Raw genomic sequence first — 8,893 nt, forward strand, 5'->3', positions numbered from 1 at the left:
CTCAAGAGATCAGGGTTTTCCTATAGAACATTGCAACTTACAGCAAGCATAGTTTAAACTGGTTTAGGGGCTGGAAATGTGGCTTAGTGGCAAAATTTCCCCTTACCCCTTTTAAATCATGATTTCTGTACTAGTTCCCTCCCTCTGCCCCTCCAGGGCTCTGGATCAAACTAGTTTTCTTTCCAGGCCTCTCTTATTTCCTTTCCGGCTGTTCTATGGGCCTACTTTCCTTACCAAGCCCCCATCGAGCACTGGCAGCTAAGGGTTGCTGGTGATGAATGACACAGACCCTGCCTCTAGAAGTTTACAGTCCAATGGACTGGGAATGTGGCTTAGTGGTAGAGTGCTTGCCTAGCATGCATGAAGCCCTGGGTTTGATTCCTCAGTAAGTACCACCTAAACAGAAAAAGCCAGAAGTGGTGCTGTGCTCAAGTGGTAACTTGAGCAAAAGGAGTCAGGACAGTGCCCACAATCACCAAGGGGAGTCAGGGACAGTGCCCACAAACCTCAAGACTGAATAAAATAAAATAAAAAATTTAGAAAATAGAGAAGACCAAATAGGAATAAGATAGTTACAGCAGGGCACTGGTGGCTCAAGCCTGGAATCTTATTTAGGAGCCTGAGATCTGAGGATCATGATTCAGGTGGGGCTTAAACTCAGGGCCAGGGTGCTTTTGTACTCAAGACCTGCTTTCTACCATTTGAGCCACAGCTCTATGTCAGTTTTTTGGTTTGTTTTTTTTTTTTTTTTTTGGTAGTTAATTGGAGATAAATCTTACAGAAGCCAAATACCAGTGTCTCACACCTAATAATCCTAACTCAGAAAGCTGAGATCTGAGGCTGACAGTTCAAAGACAGTTGGGGGCAGTCTAGCTTCCAAGACTTACTTCTAATACCACTAGAAAACCCAAACTGGCACTGTGGCTCGAAATGGCAGAGAGTTAGCTTTGAGCCAAAAGCCAAGGACAACACCCAAACGCCTGAGTGTAAACCTCAGGGACCGACCAACACAAACAAAGAGCATTAACAACAAAACTAGAGTATTACAAAGTTTCCCACCAGCTTCTCATCTCAAATAACAGGCAGTCTTGAAGATAAAAGATGAGTGAAGAAAAATTGAGCTATGAAAAATTTCAGAGGCAACCAGGACAATAAAGCTTCGTCTTCGTCCACTAGCAGAAAAACAAAAACAAAGATTCTACCCTTAAAAAAACTGCCTTGCGCCAGTATTTAGTCCCACAATAAACACTGCACCAAAAGGATATCGAAAGCGCCAAAGCATTGAACAAGAAACTACTAGCACTTAAAAAAGCCTGAATACACGTGAGCTTTTCTTAAACCAACTTTAAGAAGCCGAAAACCACTCAGACTGCGTTCTCTCCCTCTAACCTTTCCCAAAGGAAGGGAAGAACGATCATCAATGGCAAAAGGCAGTTGCATTAAAGCAACACCTAGTGCCGGCTTCACGCTCAGGAGAGAACACTACGCCTCTTCCTCGTGGTTTCGGGTGCTCTACACGATCAGTGAGATTTCTCTAGTAACGAACTATAGAAATGATCCCTGAAAGTATAGTCTTAACGGAAAGTGGTCCGTCCTTCCCGGGTCAGAAAAATCAACACATATTTTGCTTACGGTGAGTTATTCATAAATTAATATCTCCGCCCCCAGGTGAGTATAGAGCAGAGTGTCCTACAGAATATCTTTTGTTTTCATAATTTGCAAAGAATTTCGAGCAACTCAGATTTTGCCGTCATATCAAATTTTATGCTCATTAGCATACAGTGACTGAACAACCAATCCAATCGCTCGCCAGTTTCCAACACCGCCCCCTCACTTCCGTGGCGCGTAAGGTTTGCGCAACAATACTGACGCGAACAGAGTGCGCCGTGGAGCCGAGGATAACGTTCCGTCGCACAGCGCTTTACCTGCCGTGTCGGATTCAATTCCCATCGCCGCTTTAAACAGTAACTAAAAAGGCTGAGACTGTGGCTCAGTGGTAGAGTGCTTACCTAGCATGCATTAAGCCCTGGGTTCGATTCCTCAGTACCACATAAAGTGGGAAGCGGGAAGTGGCATTGTGGCTCAAGTGGTAGCATGCTGACCTTGAGCGAAAGCAGCTCAAAGCGCCCAAGCCTCAGGACTGGCACAAAAACAAAAAGGACCCTGCCATGACCTGAACAGATCAAACACCTCTGATATGTCATCTTAACAACAAATTTAAGGGGCCGGGAAGGTGGCTCAGTGGTGGAGTGCTCGCCTCACATGCGTGAGGTCCTGGGTTCGATTCCTCAGCACCGCAGAAGCAGAGAAAAGCTGCAAGTGGTGCTGTGGCTCAAGTGGTAGAGCGCTAGCCTTGAGCTGAAGTGCTGAGGGACAGTGCCCAGGCTCAGAGTTCAGCCCCCTTGACTGACAAAAATAAATAAATTTAATTAATGTTGGCAGTACTGGGGTTTGAATTCAATGAGTCCAAATACACAGACGTTACTATTGGACTATTTTTTTGGTCGGTCGTGGGGCCTGAACTCTGGGCCTGGGAGCTGTCCCTCAGCTATTTAGCTCAAGGCGAGCACTCTGCCACTTGGGCCACAGCGCCATTTTCTGCTTAAATAGTGCTGGGGAATCGAGCCCAGGGCCTCATGCATGTGTGGCAAGCACTCTACCACCTTCCCAGCTCCCTCTCCCCACTTTACATTTTAAGCAGGGACTTGTAAAGGAAGACCTGGAAGAAATCAAGGAACTAAGGATTTCAATGAGAGCATAGGAAGTAACAAGTCCATCTTCCTAAATTCAGTGAATGGAAATTTGTTTTGCCTACCAGTTAGTCTGAGAGTAATGAAGAGCAGGAAAAAAAAGGAGGGTAGGAAGACAATAATCATCTAGCAACCATCTAAACATTTTTTTTGTTGTTGTTGGTTGTGGAGCTTGAACTCTGGACTTGGTAAACATTATTTATTTATTTAGATGCTGATTCTGTGGCTTGAATTTAGAGCCTGGGCCCTGTCTTTGAGATTCTTTACTCATGGCTAGCACTCCACTTCTGGTTTATTGGTAGTTGATTGGAGATTAATTTCATAGTCTTTCCTGCCTGGGCTGGCATCAAACTCAGCCTTTTAGTTTTGTCTGCCATGGGGCTTGAACTCAGGGCCTTGGTACCGCTCCTGAGTTCTTTTGCTCAAAGCTAGTGCTCTACCACTTTGACCTACAGCTCTATAGCTCCACTTCCGGCTTTCTGGTGCTTAATTGGAGTCAGATTTTTCTGCCTGAGCTGGATTTGAACTGCAATTCTCAGATCTCAGCCCCTAAGTAGCTGGGATTATAGGTGTGAGCCACCAGCACCCAGCAATCTAAACCATTTATTTTTATTATTATTATTTTTTTTAAATTTTTGGTCGGTCTTGGGGCTTGAACTCTGGGCCTGGGCACTGTCCCTGCACACTTCAGCTCAGGGCGAGTGCTCTACCACTTGAGCTACAGCGCCACGTCTGGTTTTCTGGTGGTTTATTGGAGATAGGAGTCTCACGATCTCTCCTGCCCGGGCTGGCTTTAACTTTGATCCTCAGATCTCAGCCTCCTGAGTAACAAGGATTACAGGCGTGAGCCACCAGCGCCCAGCTTAATCTAAACCATTTTTAAGTCTACAGTTCAGCAGTGTTGTCTATTTACATTGTTTTGCAACTAATTCCCAGAATATTTTCACACTGCAAATCCTGAAACTATATACCCCTTAAACAACTCCTCATTTTCCTCTTTCCCTGGCAGTGATCATTCTCATATTCTATGAACTTGACTACCCCCAAAAAGAGGCGGATCCTACAATGTTTCTTTTCTTGTGGCTAGCTCATTTTCAAGCTTCACCCATGTTGTAGCCTGTGCTAGAATTTAATTCTTTTTCTTTTCTTTCATTTTTTCTTTCTCCCTCTCTCTCTCTTTCTTTCCTTCCTTCCTTCCTTCATTGCTTTCTTGCTTTCTTTCTTTTTGTTGGTCATGTCTCTTCCAGACACTTGTAGGTTTTTTTTTTTTTTCAATCAGGCTTGAACCCTGGGCCTGGGCACTGTCCCTGAGGTCTTTGGCTCAAGGCAAGAGCTCTACCACTTGAGCCACAGTGGCATTTCTGGTTTTCCTCAGATCTCAGCCTCCTGAGTAGCTAGGATTATAGGCATGAGCCACCATGTCTGGCTCCTAGGTTTTTAAAAAAACAATAATAGCTGTCCTGCTAGGTGTGAACTGTTTTTGCTAAAAAAATATTTAATTGTTCCAACACTTCTTGCTGAAAAAGACTATCCTTTCTCCACTGAGTTGGCTTTACACAGAGAGAAAATACTGGGAAATTATATATATATATATATATATATATATATATATTATTCATACATACACACACACACACACACACACACACACACACACACACACACACACACACACGACCTGTATCCCAAAGTGTTTACAGAATTTCCAAGATGAAGCACTAAGGAAATCAAGTTGAAGTCAGAACTTGGTTCAAAACCAGACAAAGCAAAGTCCATGAGATTCTTTTTTTGTTACTTGTAGGGCTTGAACTCAGGGGCTGGGCACTGTCCGTGAGACTTTTCAGCTCAAGGCTACCACTTGAGCCACAGATCCACTTATGGTTTTCTGGTGGTTAACTGAAGATAAGAGTCTCACAGACTTTTCTACCTGGGCTGGCTTTGAATCACAATCCTCTGATCTTAGCCTCCTGAGTATCTAGATTTACAGGCATAAGCCACCAGTGCCCGGCTCCTGAGACTCTTAAAACAAAAAAACAACAGGCTGGAAAGGTGGCTCAGTGGTAGAGCACTTGCCTTGCATGCCTGAGGCCCTGGGTTTGATTCCTCAGCACCACATAAAAAAAAGCCGGAAGTGGTGCTGTGGCTCAAGGGGCTAGCTTTGAGCTGAAGAGCTGAGGGACAGTGCCCAGGCCCAGAGTTCAGGCCCCATGACCGGACCCAAAAAAACAAACAAAACAAAACAAAAAACAGCAAAAAGTCCAAATTAGAGATATGTCCTTGAGTGGTAGAGTAACAGCCTTGAGTGAAAAAGCTAAGGGAACTGAACTCATAAGATATCAGCTGGGCCGGGCGCTGGTGGCTCATGCCTGTAATCCTAGCTACTCAGGAGGCTGATATCTGAGGATCAAGGTTCAAAGCCAGCCCGAGCAGGAAAGACTGTGAGACTCCTATCTCCAATAAACCACCAGAAAACCGGATGTGGCGCTGTAGCTCAAGTGGTAGAGCACTCGCCTTGAGCTGAAGAGCTGAGGTACAGCACCCAGGCCCAGAGTTCAAGCCCCAAGACCAACCAAAAAAAAAAGATATCAGCCTGGCTGGGAAGGTGGCTCAGTTGTTGAGTGCTTGCCTTGCATGCATGAGGTCTTCGGTTCGATTCCTCAGCACCACATAAGCAGAAAAAGCCAGAAGTGGGGCTCAAGTGGTAGAGCGCTAGTCTACAGCTGAAGCGCTGAGGGACAGTGCCCAGGCTCAGAGTTCAGGCCCCACGACCGACCAAAATATCAGCCTTCTGAGTAGCTAGGGTTACAGAGTTGAATCATCAGCACTTGGTACATGAAGCTATTTCTATTTTATTGTTGAATGGTAAGAGTTCTTTATATATTCTGGACACAAGTCCTTTTTCTATAAAAGGATATTTCATAAGAATATTTAGCAGATGGGCTGGGAAGGTGGCTCAGTGGTAGAGCGCTTGCCTTGCATGCATGAGGCCCTGGGTTTGATTCCTCAGCACCACATAAGCAAAAAGAAAAAAAGCCAGAAGTGGTGCTGTGGCTCAAGTGGTAGAGTGCTAGCCTTGAGCTGAAGAGCTGAGGGATAGCACCCAGGCCCAGAGTTCAGGCCCCACAACCGGAGCCCCCACCCCCAAAAAAAGAATAGTTAGCAGATTTTTCTTCTGTTCTGTGGGTTGTGTTTTTCCTCTCGATTGTATACTTTGAAACACAATTTTTTTTTTTATGTGGGGCTTGAACTCTGGGTCTGGGGGCTATCCCAGAGGTCTTCAGCTAAAGGCTAGCACTCTACTACTTGAGCCACAGTGCCACTTCCAGCCTTTTCTGCTCATGTGGTGCTGAGGAATCGAACCCAGGGCCTCATGCATACAAGGCAAGCACTCTACCACTGAGCCACCTTTCCAGCCCCCACAAATGTTTTTAATATTGTTAAAATCCTTTACATGTAATTTGGTTCCTTGGGCACCACATTTTTTTTTTTTTTGGTCAGTCATGGGGCTTGAATTCTAGGCTTGGGTGCTGTCCCTGGGCTTTTCAGCTCATGGTGGGCGCTCTACCACTTGAGCCACAGTGCCACTTCTGTTTTTCTAATGGTTTATTGGAGATAAGAGTCTCATGGAATTTCCTGCCCAGGCTGGCTTTGAATGGCGATCCTCAGATCTCAGCCTCCTGAGTGGCTAGGATTACAGACGTGAGCCACCGGTGCCCGGCTTGAGCCCCACATTTTTGAAAAACATTGCATACCTTTCCTTATCAGACAACTGGATTCTTCTTCCTCTTTTCTGCTTTTCCATAGAAACTTAAAGTGTAACTTTTATTTATTCTCAGAAAGGCAAAGACCAAGACTACTGGCTTCTTCAACAGCACGAGCAAGCAAGCCACCCGAAATGGTGAAAAGAGCTGTCACATACAGATGAATGAGACCAGCACAGGGTAGGGACAAGTACAAACAACTCTACAGAGAGAGCAAGAACATCATATGGATCTGAGGTTCTACCCCCTCCTGGCATTGGTGCTAAACTTTCTTCAACCAGTGGCCTCTGTTTTGGATAGCTGAAGAGACAGAAGAACAGAGGAGAGAACATAGGTCAGGAGCTGGGCTGTACCACTTGAGTGGTGGCTCCATTTCTAGCTTTTTAGAGATTAATTGGAGATGAGTCTCAAGGTTCCTGCCCAGCTGGCTTCACATTGTAATTCTCAGATTTTAGCCTCCCGAGGAGCTAAGATTACATGTGTGAGCCACCTGCTTCCTGAGTTACGAATCTGAAAGCCCTTCAGCCAAGCAGTTCAGAGCCAGAGTGTCACATGGCTCTAAGTCTCAGGGTTCTCAAGGAGCCTTTAATGACTGTAGCAGTTGGTTTTCACTACTGTAATGACATGCCTGAGGCAAACTACTTAGGAAGAAAGGAAGTTTATTTGGCTCACAGTTCCAGATGTTTAAAGTTCAAGATTGGGTATTAGTTCAGCTTCTGATGAGGGCAGTGTGTGGCATCACATCATGGCAGGATTGCATGTAGCAATATGCAGCAAACAGAAAAAGGAGGGGCTATACTTGCCCTCCTCAGTACAAACATCTTTATTTTTCTTACCTATTATTAAGAGTATTAAGAGTATCTGAGCAAAGTGCCGATGGCTTACGCCTGTAATCCTACCTACTCAGGAGACTGAGATCTGAGGATTCTGGCTCAAAGCCAGCAGGGGCAGGAAAGTCCGTGAGACTCTTACCTCCAATAAACCACTAGAAAACCAGAAGTGGTGGTGTGGCTCAACTGGTAGAGCGCTCGCCTTGAGCTGAAGAGTACAGGGACAGCACCCAAGCCTAGAGTTCAAGCCCCACAACCGACGCAAAAAGAAAAAAAGAAGAATAAAAGAGTATCTGCTCTGGGCTGGGAAGGTGGCTCAGTGGTAGAGTGCTTGTCTTGCATGCATGAGGCTCTGGGTTCGATTCCTGAGCACCATATAAGCAGAAAAGGCTGGAAGTGGCACTGTGGCTCAAGTGGTAGAGCGCTAGCCTTGAGTTGAAGAGCTGAGGGACAGGGCCCAGGCCCAGAGTTCAGGCCCAAGACTGGCAAAAAAAAAAAAAAGACTATCTGTTTTGTTCAAGGCACTAAAAAAACTGTATGCTGGCCACTGGTAATCCTGCCTATAATGCCTGTAATCCTAGCTGCTCAGGAGGATGAGATCTGAGGATCACAGTTTGAAGCAGGCTGGCCAGGAATGTCGACAGACTCTTATCTCTAGTTAACCACCAGAAAACCAGAAGTACTGTGACTCAAGGTGGTAGAGCACTAGCCTTGAGCAAAAGAGCTCAGGGATAATGTCCAGGCTCTGAGTTCAAGCCACAATGATTGACCAAAACAAAGCAATTTATTGATCTAGATGCTCTATAATCTAAAAACCATGCTTCCAAGTCCGCTCAAGAGACTCATTTCCAATTAACCAGCAAAAAGCCAGAAGTGGAGATATGGTTCGGGTAAGGGACAGTGACTAGGCCCTGAGTTCAAGATCCAGTACTGGTAGAAAACAAGCAAACAAACAACAACAATAACAACAAAACAACCCTGTTTGTTAAGTGTATGCGTGAGGTTATTGAACACATAACTATCCACCAGGCATTGTTGGAAGGCACCGGAGACAGATCCTTCAGTGAACAAGTCAATCAAGGTAATGCCATGAGATCTCCCCAGTTGTGCCTGAGATGCCATCTGGGTTGGGTCGGGTCAAGGGTCAGTGTGGGCTTCTAACTCCTATTTCCCCATTTTCCCTACTGGCCTCTGACTGAGCACCCTGAGGTGCCCAACTTTGGTTCCTTCAACCTAAGTTCCAGGGCAGCTGGAACTCTTGCTCACAGCACAACGCAGCAAATGCTCCAAAGACCCAAGTTTGTGTCGTGGAGGCCCCCAGCTGCTCCGGGACACAGGTCTGTTTCGTGGGGGGCCACGGCTGCACCATCCTCTGCTGCTGCCGCGGTGGACGGAGGGAGCCCGGGACAGCTCCTGGGAGAGAGCTGCAAGCTGAGAACCGTGAGGGAGGACATCCGAAGCCTGCAGCACCTGGAGCTGTCCGCGCCCCGCCCCGCCTCGCCCCGCCCCGCCCCGCGGGCTCCGCCCCCCCCGGCCCCACCGCCGCCCGCCG

General features: G+C 46.4%; 1 non-coding gene across 1 annotated transcript; it reads right to left on the bottom strand.

The window, feature by feature from the left end:
* Window positions 1-1,359: 1,359 nt before the first annotated feature.
* Window positions 1,360-1,576, bottom strand: LOC122103615. Its single transcript, XR_006146790.1, has one exon. It is a non-coding gene; the product is annotated as a small nucleolar RNA U3 (small nucleolar RNA).
* Window positions 1,577-8,893: the final 7,317 nt, after the last annotated feature.

This window comes from Dipodomys spectabilis, unplaced genomic scaffold (genome assembly GCF_019054845.1).
Source record: "Dipodomys spectabilis isolate Male_0828 unplaced genomic scaffold, ASM1905484v1 ptg000018l, whole genome shotgun sequence".
NCBI classification, from domain to species: Eukaryota; Metazoa; Chordata; class Mammalia; order Rodentia; family Heteromyidae; genus Dipodomys; species Dipodomys spectabilis.